General features: G+C 50.5%; 1 long non-coding RNA gene across 4 annotated transcripts in view; it reads right to left on the reverse strand.

The window, feature by feature from the left end:
- Nucleotides 1-14,549, reverse strand: part of LOC132527796 (uncharacterized) — a 48,215-nt gene that overhangs the window by 17,622 nt on the left and 16,044 nt on the right. For all 4 annotated transcript variants that reach the window (XR_009543097.1, XR_009543098.1, XR_009543096.1 and 1 more), the window contains exon 2: nucleotides 1,759-1,833. This is a non-coding gene — a long non-coding RNA (uncharacterized LOC132527796). The remainder of the gene's footprint in view (nucleotides 1-1,758; nucleotides 1,834-14,549) is intronic.

The raw sequence follows: 14,549 nt of genomic DNA on the forward strand, positions 1-14,549 counted from the left end.
GCTCGGGTTTCCTTTGTGGGTAACTGGGGGGGTTCTGTCATCGTCATCACTGGGGCTCCTGCGGGAAGAACAGACCTTGGGGAGCAGTTCTGGGCACCACTCAGGGTTCCCACGGTGATGGGGGCGGGGAAGCGGGTGGATGAGCCAGCTAGCTTTATTCTTCTCTCTGAGACACACCAAAATGAACACACGACTACTAGGGGAGGTTTGCGGTCCCTCCACGTTCTGTGTGGATGCATGTCGCAGGGTTCCTGGGTCCGGCCGTCGGGAGGCCGCACCACAGGCTGGGAAGGCGGGCTGCCTGGGGTCCGGCCCGCTGCCCGAGTTCCTGCCTGACACATCTTTTGCAGGTTTCTCCTTCTTTGTCTGGATACCAAGGATGCCGAGAGCTGTCTTACGGGGTCCCCGGCGGTATCAGCGAGATGGGTATGGCCCTGCTCAGCGCATTCCTGCCGGATAATAAGCAAGGGCTGCCCCAGTGTCCATGAGCAACACGGGACCCAGCCCTGCCCTTCCCACAGCAACGATAACCAGCCCCACGCGGACTGCACGCTCAGTTTTACTTGCTGCTCTTATTACCCTTAAGAAGAGCCACGTTTTGTTTTTAATTGGACATTTAATAAACAGCAGTAATACTTTCCAAATATAGGGGGTGTTTTCCAAATAATTTCAGGGCTTCAAAGTCCCAGGAGGCTTTTGCTCCTGTGCTCCCGCAGGTGAAATCACAGCTGGGAGGACCAGAATTCTCTCCGCCTCCAAGAGTCTGAGTGCGGTGGGTAAAGCTGACCCAAGTGCCCCAGCCGCCCCCGAAGAATGAACAGAAGCACGTGTTCTGAAAGGGACGTAACCCTCGGTTCTCAGAACACACATCGGCTGACACCTGCCGGGCCACCTGGCTTCCCTTATCGCGTTTATTATTATTAACTATTTCAAAAGCACCTTGGAGATTTTCAAGAAAGGGATAGATCGTGATCTCTGCTTTGAGTGTGGTCCTGCCAAGAGACCCAATGACTCTTTAAAGGTCCCTTTACTGACACGGTATGTCTTAACTGATACTTTCCTTTTAAAAACAACAGTCCTTTTGGGGAGTGTGCAGAAAGGATATTGGGGATTATGTTTGAATAAAAACACTGGAACTTGCTTTCCTGTGCCCCCTTTTTTTCAGGGAAGAAATCCTCTTGGAATGTGGAAAAGAAATGAGTTTGAGCAACTAAATCCAAACATCCCCACGCTGATCTGCTCCTCCCAGGTCAGCACCAGAGCAGAAGCCCCACGATGTTCCCCTCCCTCCTGGAAGATGGGACCACAACGTGCTTGCCTGCTTGAGACGGGCGGGTGGTCTCCAAGATGATTCTCCTGTGAGAACAAAGGCCTGCACACACACCCACACACACATGCTTAAAAGACCCCTTGAGGAGGCCTTCTGTGAATCTCTGTGCTGTCCCCAATTCTTCCAACTCAAATTGAAGAGCCCTCTGACTTTTCAAACTTTCCCTAAGTAACACCAAGTGCTGGGCTTCGCTGTGCTTTCCTAACTGGATATTTACTTGACCGGCCTAATCAACCCCCATCTGAGAATAACCTCCCAGCTTCATACTTGATTTTCTTCTAACCGTAAACTGTGGCGGCCTCTCCTCACCAGCCTCCAAAATGAGCGTGATTGGGTGAATCTCAGGACAGCCAAGCCCAGACTCACTGAAACACGGGAACGTGTGACCAAGGTGACCAACAACACTTTTCGGTTCAGCCCAAACTTACCTGAGTGCTCTTGCAAAGTGCTCACGTAGTTTGACAACCTGTCGATCTGCGGAGCCGGGCCACAGGCAACCTCAACTGTGGTAGAAAGATACAGTAGGGAGTTACGAGGGGCAGCACCTTCCAACACTGCCTTCCCCCGAGTCTGTTAGCAATTCTCTTGGGAGTTGGTGGAAAGCCCATTTCTCTACCTGGGGTAAGTGTTTCTTCTTCTGGATTCCGTACTAACTGAATCATCCCACATATTAAAAAATGTAATTCGTGCCCCCACTTATGGAGAATTTTACAGCTAAAATGTAGAAATACAGTAGTCAGAATATTTTATGAAAGACCCAAAACACGTGGTTGTTGATTTGCATGAAATTTCACAGATACCCAGATGATAATATAAAAAGGAAACAAACTCTGTTTGAACCGTGTAGCTGTTCTATTAGATTATCCCCTGTCGGTCCCAATTCCTGCTTCTGATCTAACACCTATAAATGGCCATGGAAATTGTGTATAAAACATGCATTTCATATTGCAAAGGTAGAGAGTTCAAGTTGTACGAGAGTCAGAATTTTATTAGAATTTCTTTGACTCATGCCTTTTCCTAGCCTTGAAAATGTGGGCAATTCATTTCGATCACTCTTTGTAACTCGGAGAGTTTGGTGGCAGCCGACAAACTGGTCAGCGAGCTGGGAGACATTGCTGGGCTGTGAAACATGGCGAAGAGGTGAACCAGATGAGTTTGAACTTAATAGTCTTCTAATCCACTTTTACATTAATTTCTTGAACAAACGGGCAAACTGGAGGAGCCCCCGGTGGCTCCACTGACCCTGACCCTGGACGAGGGCAGGAAGGCGGTCTGGCTCCTAAGCCCCCAGCTTGCATCACTCCATCACTTGCTTTCCTCTTTCCACAGGTGGGACCAGATCCACTGCTGCAAGCCTCCCAAAGCGAAGGCATCAAGCAGAGAAACTCCTTCCGAGGCGCACTTCTGTGCTAGTCCTTCCAGAACGTGGCCTCTGCTGGAGATTTCTAGCCAGAAAGCTGCGTTGCGCTTGTCCTTGCCAATGCTCCTATGTCTCTTCTAGCTTCTTGCCTGGCACCCCTCTCTCTCCATCTCTCTCTGTCTCTCTGTCTTCGTGTCTCTCTGTCTCTGACTCTCCATCTCTCTTGATAGCTGAGGGCCAAAAGATTGGCGTCCAGTTCCCACGATGTACAGACTGTGTCCGGGAGGAATGTAAGGCAGCGCAAAGACCTCGCCGGGAGCCGCAGGCGGGAAGGGGTTTCTGTCTGCCTGCTCCTTGGTCCTCATGCCTCGGGCTCAATCACGCACGGAGCACCGCCTGAGAACCTCCCCGGCTAGACTCCTGGACACGCTGCTCTTGTTTTTATAAATGCAAGAAATTCCCCGTGATTTTAAATCAGGACCACAGTGAGAGAGCTTCTCCCAAACACGTGTGCCCAGTAGACAGCAGACCCAGGACTCCCACCTCAGCTCCAAACCCTGGCTCCCGCCCCGGTCAGTGTCCCTGGGCTGCATTAGCTCACAGCCGGTTACTTCACAGTAATGTCAAGGGCCATTGGAACTATTATTAGCAAAGTCCCTGTAGCAAAATTTTCAGTATCTGTTTTCCAGATAGACTGTGAATCTACCGCTGAACTAGAGCTAGACTCTAGACTTCCTGAAAAACTCCATTTGCCCACTTGCAGCGTCTTCATAAGCTCCCTTTGGTGTGAGAGCACTTAAACCTTCTGTTCTCCTGGGGCCCCTGGGCAGTGGGCAGGTGCACCCTAACCGCGACAGGCAGGTGGGAGTCAAAGACTAGGGACAGGGTGACACCAGATGGTTAAAGCTGTATAACTCTTCCTCCCCCATAAATGTGAACTTCCCATTCTTTCTTTCTTAATTAAAAAAATTATTCTTTATCTAAACAGCAAAACTTAAAGTTTAACCATTATTTATAGATGACGTTTTAAAATCCCTCAAAGAAATGAAAGAGGAAATTCTAACCAATTGCTACCTTTCCCCCATTTTCTACCATATGAATCTACACCTTCAGTTTCAAAGCTCTTTCATCCTGGCAGTCTTTGGCAACTGTTTGGGCTGCCCAGTTCCACCGCTCAGGGCACTGGGCAAACGTTACTGTGGCTTCAGCTCTTGGCTGGGACTTTCTCAGGTGCCTGGGCAGTGACTTACATCCTCAGGAGATCCTGATGAAGGACCCTCCATCCCCAGGTAGAAAGTGGCCATTTTCACTCCCTTTGTTTTGAGTTTCCACCACCCGTTAGTTACTTAGCTTCACTAATAGCCCTTATTTGCATATTATACTGTTTATTGTGCTTTATTTTTGGCAACAACCGGACTCACAAACTGCTTAACTAAGAAAAGTCTGAACAAAATGTGAACGACTCTTAGGACAGGTCCTCACACGAACTGGATCATTTCACATCCACTCACTGGAGCTGCCCCTGCGACCGTCACCGGAACCTGCAGGCTGGGCTCCGGTTAGTAGCACAGCAGAGCCGAGCGTAACTGCAGGACGAAAAATCCCAGTAGATCACAGAGATCCACTTATAAATTATAATTTTCCTCTGTGTGGAAGAAACTATTCCAGACCTGTATCATTCACATACTTAGAAATGAAAACAACTTATTTTTGCCCTACTTTCTCGAATTGCTTGGGGGTGAAAAATGTTAAACGGATAATATCTTTCAACGCTGAATTGATTTCTCAGCTTAATTTAAGCATGGAAATTATGTGCCAGATGGCATAATCAACATGTTCTGTTGAAAGACTGCAATTTTATTCCTACCAGAAAAAATAAAAGAAGCGTTTTTCCACGTGGTCTACTCAGCGGGAAGGAAAGTTTATACATGCTCCCTCCAACAATGCCACCTTTGATGAGGAAAATGACAACAGCTTTGACTGTATTGACTGAGCCCTTTGGAAAGCAGGGATAGTGCTTTGTTTCATTCTGCCATGCGGTTCACATGGGAAGAGAAAGAGTGAAAGGAATAATCATGAATACAGTAAAACTCATCTCAGCGCCACTGGACGTTTAAAGTCTTTCTGAAATGCATTTCATTTTCAATCATGTCATAACTATTTCATTAGATATCCTGAGCCTCATGCTATAAAATCGGAATATGCCCTTGGTTCTCTCCTCCCGGGAGGTTGTTCAGAGATTTGCGTGTCTTGGGAGAGATGGGAACTGCCTGTTTTCACAACCCAATCTGTTTTATGTGACATTCCCACTTCCTGCCTGACGCCCATAAAGCTCTTGGCGGAGGAACTCAGTTATGAGCTAAAGAGAAAAGCGTGATGTTTATGAAGAGGGACGAGCACAGTTCACCGGCGCAAACATCTGAGCGTGAAGAAGAGGTGGGGGCGGAGGAGAGGAGAGCAGACGCAGGCAGGGTGACTGATGCGTGACCTTGTTTCTGTGCGATGAAGATGCCCTTCCTACGACAGATGAGTTATTGCTGGAGAAGACAGGGTGTTTCTACTAACTTTGAACAAAAATTTTAAATGATTATTAAAACAGATCCTTGGAATAAGATATGTTCCAATGAAGCAATACCCCTCAGTCTGCACTTTTTGGGTCTCGTCAGCACTTTTATGGTCATGGGCGCAAGTTCTTTTTTTCATCTCTGGGTTGAGACTCTTCCCTCTTATCTTTAAAACACCCATATTTTGATGCCTCGTCAACTCTAGGCATCCCTGGCCCGAAAATGACAGCCTGCTTGGCAGTATTATGCTAAAACACATTTTTCAATCTTCTCACATAAAAATAACTCTATTGAAGATGCATTCGCTTATCATAGCAGATACATTTCAGAAGAACCACATTATGTTTATTCAGACATCTAAATCTTATTTCTTGAGTGTCAATTTTTTTCCATCATTATTCTCATGATTAAATACACGTCACCACAGTCTCTTACACAGGATGACATGATACAATCAGCTTCTATGAAGTTTACTATGTGTCTAACAGATCACTATTTACACACAGTTCAAAGATGACAAATCACACCAGTTGACACGTTAATCACTCTGCACCTGGGCTGTTGCAAGTTCCGCATGTCTGGGGTCAAGTATGAATTTTCACGTTGTTCCAATCCTATTTCTATCCCGATACCAATGAAAACAATATGAATCAAGGAAAGTTGTTTTTAAATGGTTTGCTTTTTAGTTTACATTCTAGAATAAACAGCCCAAATAAGTGGAACATGGGGTGGGGGGAGAGCAGCTTTTATTTACCAGACAAAGTGACAGAAAAGCCATACTTGAGAAACGTGAGCAACACAAGGAAGAACGAGGTGCAGAGGCCACAGAGTCTGTGTCCAGAACAGGGGGAGCGAGTTTCCAGAAGGAGACGGCGGCATCGCTGTCAAAGGCAGCGGCTCATCAGAAGTCACTGATTAGGAGCTTCGGCCACGAGGTGGGTCTGAGGCAAAGTGCAGGGTTTGAGGTGTGAATGTGCAGCAGGAAAAGGGACAGCAGAGAATCTTATGCAGAATTTAGAGCAACCGTTCTCCATTTTTTTTCCCTGTGAAAGGAAAAGTGAATGCCTGCTACATCGTTACGGCGCCTCCCTCAATCTTTAAGTGCTATTGTGGACCCCAAGTTGTTGCGTCAATTTTGCACTCTACTTATTTTGCAGTTGAGTGATGCTGAGTAGTCTGTGTTCTAGTTTTGAATCTTCCGCAGTGCAGAGACCGAGAAAAGATTTGGGTGCAGCGAGAGAGCAGAGGGAGAGACAGGGAAGGAGGGAAGGTGGGCAGGGGTAGCTGAGCGGGCTGCCCCTCTGGGGACGGAGCCAGTTCCAGTGGGATCTGCCGAGGAACCACCGCAGACCCTCCTCTCCAAGACCTGGGGCCGGGGGAGTGTGCACTAGTGCCCCCAGCACACACACCGGGCGTTGCCCCCCGGGGCCTTACCCCTCCTGCACTTCCTGGGGTCCGACTGTGTTGGAGGGACCCGGGCAGAGGAGCCAGAGGAGAAGGGGCTCGGTGGGGAGGGAGTTTGGGGCGCCTGCCCCCCCCAGGGGAGTCAGACAGCCTCCTGGCTCCGCCAAGGGTCCTGCTCGGTCGGGGCGGCGCCATGCTTTCTCATCGCCCGGCCTGGGAGGGACCACTTACACCTGCTGGAGGAGCGTGGCCTTGGATGCTGTGAATCTAGGTGCCTTGAAACGAACAGATAAGCAGGTTGAAAGGACCCCAGGCCGTTAGTGGAGTCTGATATGGGGATGAGGGCCGAGCGGCCTCCACGCAGAGCCCAGGAGCCCGGGCTGCGGCCCAGGCAGATGCGGGTGATGCGGCCATCCTCCTGTCTCCTGTGCCGGCGGCTCCAATGCCAAACCCGCCCCTCACAGAGACGGATTGGGAGGTCGAGCAAACACTTCTGTGTCAAACAGCACAAGTAGCTAATAGCGCATGCAGTGTTAATAGCACAAGGGACCACCCAACTCCAGACTGACCGTCTGACGGCTCCGTGCCCCCTCCCCACGCCTGACACGGGCCCTGACACACAGGTGGCTCTTGTCCTATCAGTGCGGGGCTCCACCCCAAGGTGTCACAGCGATGCCAGCGCTTTCAGGGGGAATGGAGGAACCCACAACGTGTGCATTTCTGCCTCCCCAAGGAGCTCACAATGTCTCAGACCCGCGAGGCTCCTACTGGGTTCCCGAGCCCAGAGCATCCGCATCACCTAGAACAAGTTCTCCCCCGTGACCGTGACGGAGACCGAGACTCTCTCCTGGACCAGCTTTGGCCTCCAAGCCCTCTTCTCAGCTGGGCCCTCATTTCGGCTCCTGTGTTCTCCGCGCTGTCCAGTTCTAGCAAGAAGCCTGTCAGGTGGGCTTAGCCAAAGCCCTACCACCCACATCTGCTCACAGCCGCCATCTGATTGGTCTCCTCACCCCTGGAGCCCCCAGGCTGTCCGACTGCCCTCAGTGGCGATCCCGTGGGGTCAGTTCAGCCAGTGCGCCCCGCCGCCCCGCCGCCCCGCCGCGAGGTTTCCTCCGAGTAACCCTCCTTTCCCAGCCCCCTGCTCCTTGGCTGTGAACCCGCACTCTCCTTGTGGCGCTCTGAGTGAGGCCCACCTCTCCTCCCAGCTACAGGGCCTATGGAAGTGCCCCTTTGAGTGACGTCTTCCTTACCGTCCTTAAGAAGCAGCAGAATCGCTATTTTCTCTAACAACCTCCCTAGACCTAGTGAAGCGGAAACTCTGAGAGTGGGGTGCGGCACCCGGGTTTTATCCAGCCCTCGGTGGGTTCTGGGGTGATGACACACGTTTGAGACCCACTGCTCAGATGGAGACGCTACACAGGGCACTTTCCTGCTGCAAAGACGAGGCCCTGGGTGACCAGGTAGGTGCCGGAGTGCTCGGAGGAGGTGGAATCTTCATTCCCGTGGGTCTCCTGTCTGAGAGAGCTCCAGCTGGAGAGGGGCACCCACCAATGTGCAACAAAGTTGAGAAAGGCTGACCCAGGCCCCCTGGAGGAATCGTGATTATTTCAGGCATCAGATGGTAGTCATTTAAGATCTGGATTTAAGTATGGAGACAGTTGTGGCTCTAAAAACCCCACAGCACAGTGGCTAAAATTCTAATTGCCAGGATCAGTTCTGTGGTTCTGGACTGACCTGTGGTTTCACATGGGAAAGACCCACAGCTGTAGAGGAAACCACAAAGGTCTGGAAACGGCGGGCAGAGGTAAACAGAACCACAGTACATTCTGCAAAGGATAATAAGGAACCACAGAAAAGCAGCAAAAGGGGGAAAAGTGCATTCCTTGGCTGAGACCCTATTGAATGTTTAAAGTCAGGGAACAGACGGCTAAGAAGGGAAGGGGACCTCCTAGGCTTGAATTCCACAAAGAAACAGCAGTTCAAGCCTATATTTTTACTTCTTATTAAGGCTGGTTAAGAACACAATACAACAGAGGAGTTATTTCAGAATATGTCATTGTTTCACTTCGTATTTTGGTTGCATTTTAAAATCTCTACAGACGTTAGGAATGTATATGTCTCTGCAAATGTTGAAAAATACAGAAACTTCTATAACAGACATGCTTTTACAAGAGGAATATTTAAATAAGGAGAAAACTTCACTTCTCCAACTTCAGCATTTGACCATTACTATCAAATCAGCCACCTAGGAGACAGGTGAGCGAGTGGTAACTGTTAGGGGGCAGATTTCTTCAGATTTCGCTCCACGTTTGTCCTGGAGGAGCCCTTAGACTCCCTCTGGTGGCAGCTCCTTTGGAGCTGGAGAGAACAGGCATCTCAGAACTCTGCACAGTAGAATTTCATGTGAAATTTCAAATCCAAAGCTGCCCCATTGCTAATGCCCACCTGCCTCCCAAACAAAAGTACCTTTTCCTTAATTCACTAGAAATACCGGGAGAGGGTTTTACTTTGTGGCAAACTCTAGTGCAATATTTGAATAGTCATTAAATTCTTTAAATTATTCCTTAAAATTATAACGTTGATGTTAATACTTATAAGTCATTTATATACGTCCCTATCAGAGACAGTGTTTAACATTCACGATGCAGAAAGACAAAAGCTATTTCTTTAATTATGAATTGTCTCTTCCACAAAAATTAATAAGACAGAAACTTTATATCTCTGCAAAGGTTTAAAACATTTAATATTGGGAGAAAACTTCAATTCTCCGACGTCAGCTTCTTGGGCGCAAGTACTTATGCTCCAAGTCCCTCGAGGTCCAACCCACTTGGGGCGAGCAGGCCCATCCTGCTCATCGCAAACGTCCTCTCCTGCGCCCCGTCCCCGCCGCTGCCCTGCCCGCGTTCCCCTCTTCCTCCATCCTCACCCTCCCCTGCTGTCTTTAACGCATGCTAGTTTAGGGCAGCTTCCATCCCATGATCGGCCGGACCGGCACTGGTCAAACGCACCCACCGTTTTCCTCTGCCCACATCCAGTGGTCCCTCGGGTTTCCTTCCTACTTCCTGAGGGGAACTGGACTCCTCTGGCCTCCCAGCTCATGACCCTCCAGCGGCTGCCCGCTCCAATCAGAAGGAAATACAGCTCCCCCCCATGGCCAACAAGGTACTGCACCATCCAGTCTCACCAGACCTCCACACCTGTGTCCCCACGCCCACCCTTGTGCCCCTGCACCGTCTGCTCCCCCTGCATGCACGTGGTCCGCTGCATGCCTCTCCTCCTCTGACCACCCCGTCAAAGCAGCCCCCACCTCATCCATCACCTTTCTCAGCGTGCACGGCACCTTCCCCGTCTTGAATCGTCTCGTCGGTTCCTGTGTGTGGTGTCTCCACCACGAGAACGTAAGCACGGCCGAGTCAGGGATCTCCTCTTGTTCAGCCACCACTGGGTTTGCGCGCCAAGTACTCAGGACGCGGCCTACTTAGTGAACAAATCAACGAACGCGTCAGTGGTGCTGTGAGTTGCCCCTTCCTGGGCATGTTCCGGGCTGTGCTGGTTTCCTCCCCGCTAGACCACTTGTGTTCAGGACCTGGGCCTGGTGAGCATCCCACTCCCACGTCCTCCATGCCCCAACACCAGGAGAGCCTCGAAGGGAGACTCCTCAAAGGGAGACCTCAAAGGGAGACCATTCCTGGCTCTGGTCCCCGAGACAGATGAAGGATGAGTGGATCACGGCAGACACGAGACCAACACGGAGGCGATTTCAATGGTCCAGGAAAGAGATTAAGTGCCTGAACCGAGGCCCCCGCAGGGGCAGGCGAAGAGTGAATAAGCTCCAGAGATGCTGTAGCAGTAGAATCGAGTCTCTAGGTAAGTGGGTTGGGCGTGTTCTCGTCTGCTGGGGCTGCAACAAAATTCCACAGATGGGGCACAGCTTAAACAACCGACGTTTATTTCTCCCAGTTCTGCAGGCTGGAAGCCTGAGACCAGGGTGTCAGCAGGGCTGCTTCCTTCTGAGGCCTCCCTCTCTCCTTGACTTGCTGGTGGCTATGTCCTTACAGTGCGTGTGTCTCTCTTCCTACAAGGACACCAGTCCTAGGGGATTAGGGCCCCACCCTATGACCTCATTTAACCTTAATTACCTCCTTAAAGGCCCGTCTCCAAATACAGTCACATTGGGAATTAAGCTCCAACATGTTAATTTGTGGGGAACAAGATTCAGTCCATAAGGAGGCCTGTGGAGGTTAGGGAGCATCTAGAATGACTTCCAGAATTATGTGAATTGCTTGGCTGTTCTTCGTTGCTATTACTTATGTCTTATTTATTTTCTATATTAAGCATATTATGATCATTTTAAAGGGCAGGAAAACCTTCTGTTGCTTGCAGAGCACAATCTATAGATTGGTTTTAGGACACAGGATCCCTCAACTTCCAAATTCCACCCCAAAATCCCTGAGTCAATTTCTGCATCATTTTGATGAGTGTGTCAGGGGGCTTCATTCGTTTTCAGCACCTGAACCATCACTGCTGCTTCTCAATTCTCCTTGAAAAGATTGGGAAGGAGCTGAGGACACTGTGGTCCCTACAGAAGTGCCCACTGAAGGCTGAGGGTTTGAAGAGTGAAGCTTGCATACCCCAGGTGGGAGGGCATGCAGGACGGAGCCGGGGTGCTGTCCCAGCTGGGCCACCTGCAACTCGTCACCTCCTGCTCTGCACACACGCCACATGGGCTTCCGACCTTGCAGGAGCCTCTCTTGTCCCAGTGCCAGGACTGCCACGCACCACACTCCACGGTCAAGCCTCGAGCCCACTTCACCGACTGCTGAAGGAGAAGCAACACAGCTGAACATGCCTCTGGCTCAAAGCACCATTTCCCTCAGAAAATGTGCGATCTCCTCCAGCACACGGGGCCCTCCTTCTGGCTCCTTCTCCCTTCCCCAGCCTCTCGATGCCCATGATCTCCTTTAGGACCCCTCCTTTAAAGATCACATCCATGTCTCTAGCTCTGCCCTTGCCCAACTCGACCGTCTTCCACGCAACACCTCCGAAGCGGAATTCCCGATGTTTCCCTCCACCTTCTCATCGCAGCCATGGGCACCGAAGCCACCGAGCTGCTGAACTCACTAATAATAATGAGAATAATACTTGCTAACACATGTGTGTCTACTGGAGGCCAAATTCTGTTCTCAGCAGGAAACCTGCTCATTTTTAAGGCTTCCCATTTTCTACACTGAGCATCCTTGGAAAGTTTCTTGGAAGGTTTCTTCTGTACACGGTAGGAGCACAGCCACAGGGCAAGATCAGAGCTCCCCTCCCGCCGCAGCCCTCACCCACCCATGCTGGACCACGGATGCTGCAAGTCTGCACCTGAGCAACCCCGCCCCGCCCCCGGAATGTCGTGCTCCCCTTCCTAGGGAGGGTTAGCTGATGGTAACAACTACCACGCTCTTTTACACCCAGGGGACAGAGAGTGCACAGAAGACACTGCCTCTCGAAACTGCAGCAGGAAACACTATTAGAAACACAACCGCAAGGAAGAGCTTTAGCTGCAGGTCGAGGCCCGCAGGCAAGTCCAGGGCAGCCGGGCTTTGCGGCCAGGCCACCCTCCCGGCTGTTCCTCCCCCTCGAGCCATGGAAAGGGACCACATCCGTGAGCCAGTGGGTACCAGGTGGTGGCTGGGGACACATGTGTCCCTGTGTCCCGGCCGCAGTGGCGTCTCCATTGAAGGGCTCGGGCGAGCGGCTCAGCTTCACAGCCGTCAGGACTCCGGGTAAACACGCTTGACTGATTAATGATAACAGCTCTAAAACCCCACAGACGTTTCCAGCACCCAGAAATGTTTATTTTTTATACTAAATTAAATTCATTTTCCCCCTCATTCCCTCTAAGGGAAACGGTGACAAATTTAAATTCAGAGTGGCCTTCTCTCTTGGAGGTGGCCCTGTGCCATGACCTCTAGACAGGCTCTGGTTTGGGTTTGTCTTTCAGTGGGGGCGGGGAGGGGGAGATTGAAGGGCAGGAAAAGAAAAAGCACTGGCTACAGTGCCCTGCGCCAAGCGCCTCGCGCAAGAAGGAACTTGCTAAGGATTTCGTATTTACCAGGCTCACGGTGGGTGCTTACGTATGATGGAAAAAGAGGAGACAAATCCTTAGGAGCATCTGCTTTGTGCCAGACACCACGATGCTGGGAAACAGAAGACGTGGTCTCTGTGCGGCTCCTCAGAAAACTGAAGCTTGGAGGGGTTCCGTTGCCCAGAGCAACACCGGGCAGAACCAGGGCTTCAGCTCAAGTCTCTTGCATTCCAAAGCCCATTTTCCATCTCTGTGTTTATCCACACAGCCGTCAATGAGGAGAGCAGCAATGGACCCTGATTTCTGCAGTGCCTATTTGGTTTACGTAAATCATTCTGGCCATTTTTATGCTAGTAAATTTGTGACCTCTTGAAAATCTGTATTAGACTACATAGTCTTTGTGCTTCTTTCCATGTTACCCTGGCAATTCCCACCAGCTGCGCACTGGCCAGCAGACAGATGTTCTCAGATGAGCAATCCCTCCAAGGACTAGCTTTCCCTGGATGCTAAGGCTCTACCTCTGGACTCAGGGACGTACACAGATCCTCTAGGAGCTGAGACAGGATGAGAAATTCAGATTGTTGAGAATATCGTTTTAAAACACTGAGCTGAAATAAAGCCATGGTTTGTCAGTCAGTTCCAAAGGACAATCAGACATTGCTTTTTCCAGTTTTGTTTTCTTTTTTAAATTTTAGTCACCAATGAATTTGTAAAGGCGCATGCAGTTACGTGTAAAATAAGAAGATGTGTGGCTTAGCTGTGACCTTCAAGGAAAGAAGACACTTGACTTGCTGTTCAGGAAAAGTCATCATAAGTGTTGGGAGAACGCTTGACGATGATTCTGATGTTTCTTCTACATGCTAAAGATGGGCCTGGATTTCCCTCACTTCATAAAGTGTACTGTAGAAGTGAGGGAGGCCAACAGCGTGGATTGGGTTGCGCTTCACTAAGGGCCTGTATCAAGAGCTGTACTCAGTTTCAGGGTCGCAGCTCGGCCAGACGCTGCCCTGTACTGATGCCCAGTGGTGGGTGGGACGCAGGAGTGAGAGCAAACAGCCAAGTGCAGGACTTGAGCCAAACTATCAGCGAAAAAAACGCTGGGAGAGATCACGTTTCAGAACCTCCTCTCCCATCAAAACAAAAACGAAACAAGCAAACGCTTGCCCCAATGTAGTAACTACTAACTCCTCTCTGAGTCAAAGATTCGTTCCGGAAGGTGCAACACACTTTATGAAGCTCTCCAGGCCTTCCTCCGTGGCTCCGCATCACAGAGGACTCATGGGGCCAGTGGCCATTTCCTGCTCTCTGAATGCTGAGCTCCTGCGCATTCCTCAAAGCCCAGCAGAAAAGCCGCCTCCTCCAAAAGGACCTTCTGGATATCCTGAGTACACTCTGTGGCTGGCTCTACTGCTGTCTTAGAAACAGATAATTCTCTAGCCTGCCATGGCGACTGTTTCTGCCTTTTGCCTGTGGGAACACGTGGCCCAGGCAGAGGCCACCTGAAGTTATCAAAGAGAGAAAGCTCTCCTGCGAGACCGTCCTGTCATGGCAGCCCAGCTGATGCTTCGACATTTGGTCAAAGGAGAGCACCCCATGGTGCAGGGGACCCCTGCTGCTGCTGGGCCCCTGTGGGCCCATCCACGGAGCCCTGGAGCCGAGCACATGGGTGTCTGCCTTCCACGAGCCCACTTTTTGAGCTTAGTGCAAACAATCAGGATGGTGATGTACAGAAGGGCCCCCGACCACGGTGAAGCTGTGCTGAAGGCGGGGAACCACGCTGCCTTCGTAGCAGCACCACGTCGGCTGAGCTGTGCTTTGCTG

The sequence above is a fragment of the Lagenorhynchus albirostris genome, chromosome 10 (genome assembly GCF_949774975.1).
Source record: "Lagenorhynchus albirostris chromosome 10, mLagAlb1.1, whole genome shotgun sequence".
NCBI classification, from domain to species: domain Eukaryota; kingdom Metazoa; phylum Chordata; class Mammalia; order Artiodactyla; family Delphinidae; genus Lagenorhynchus; species Lagenorhynchus albirostris.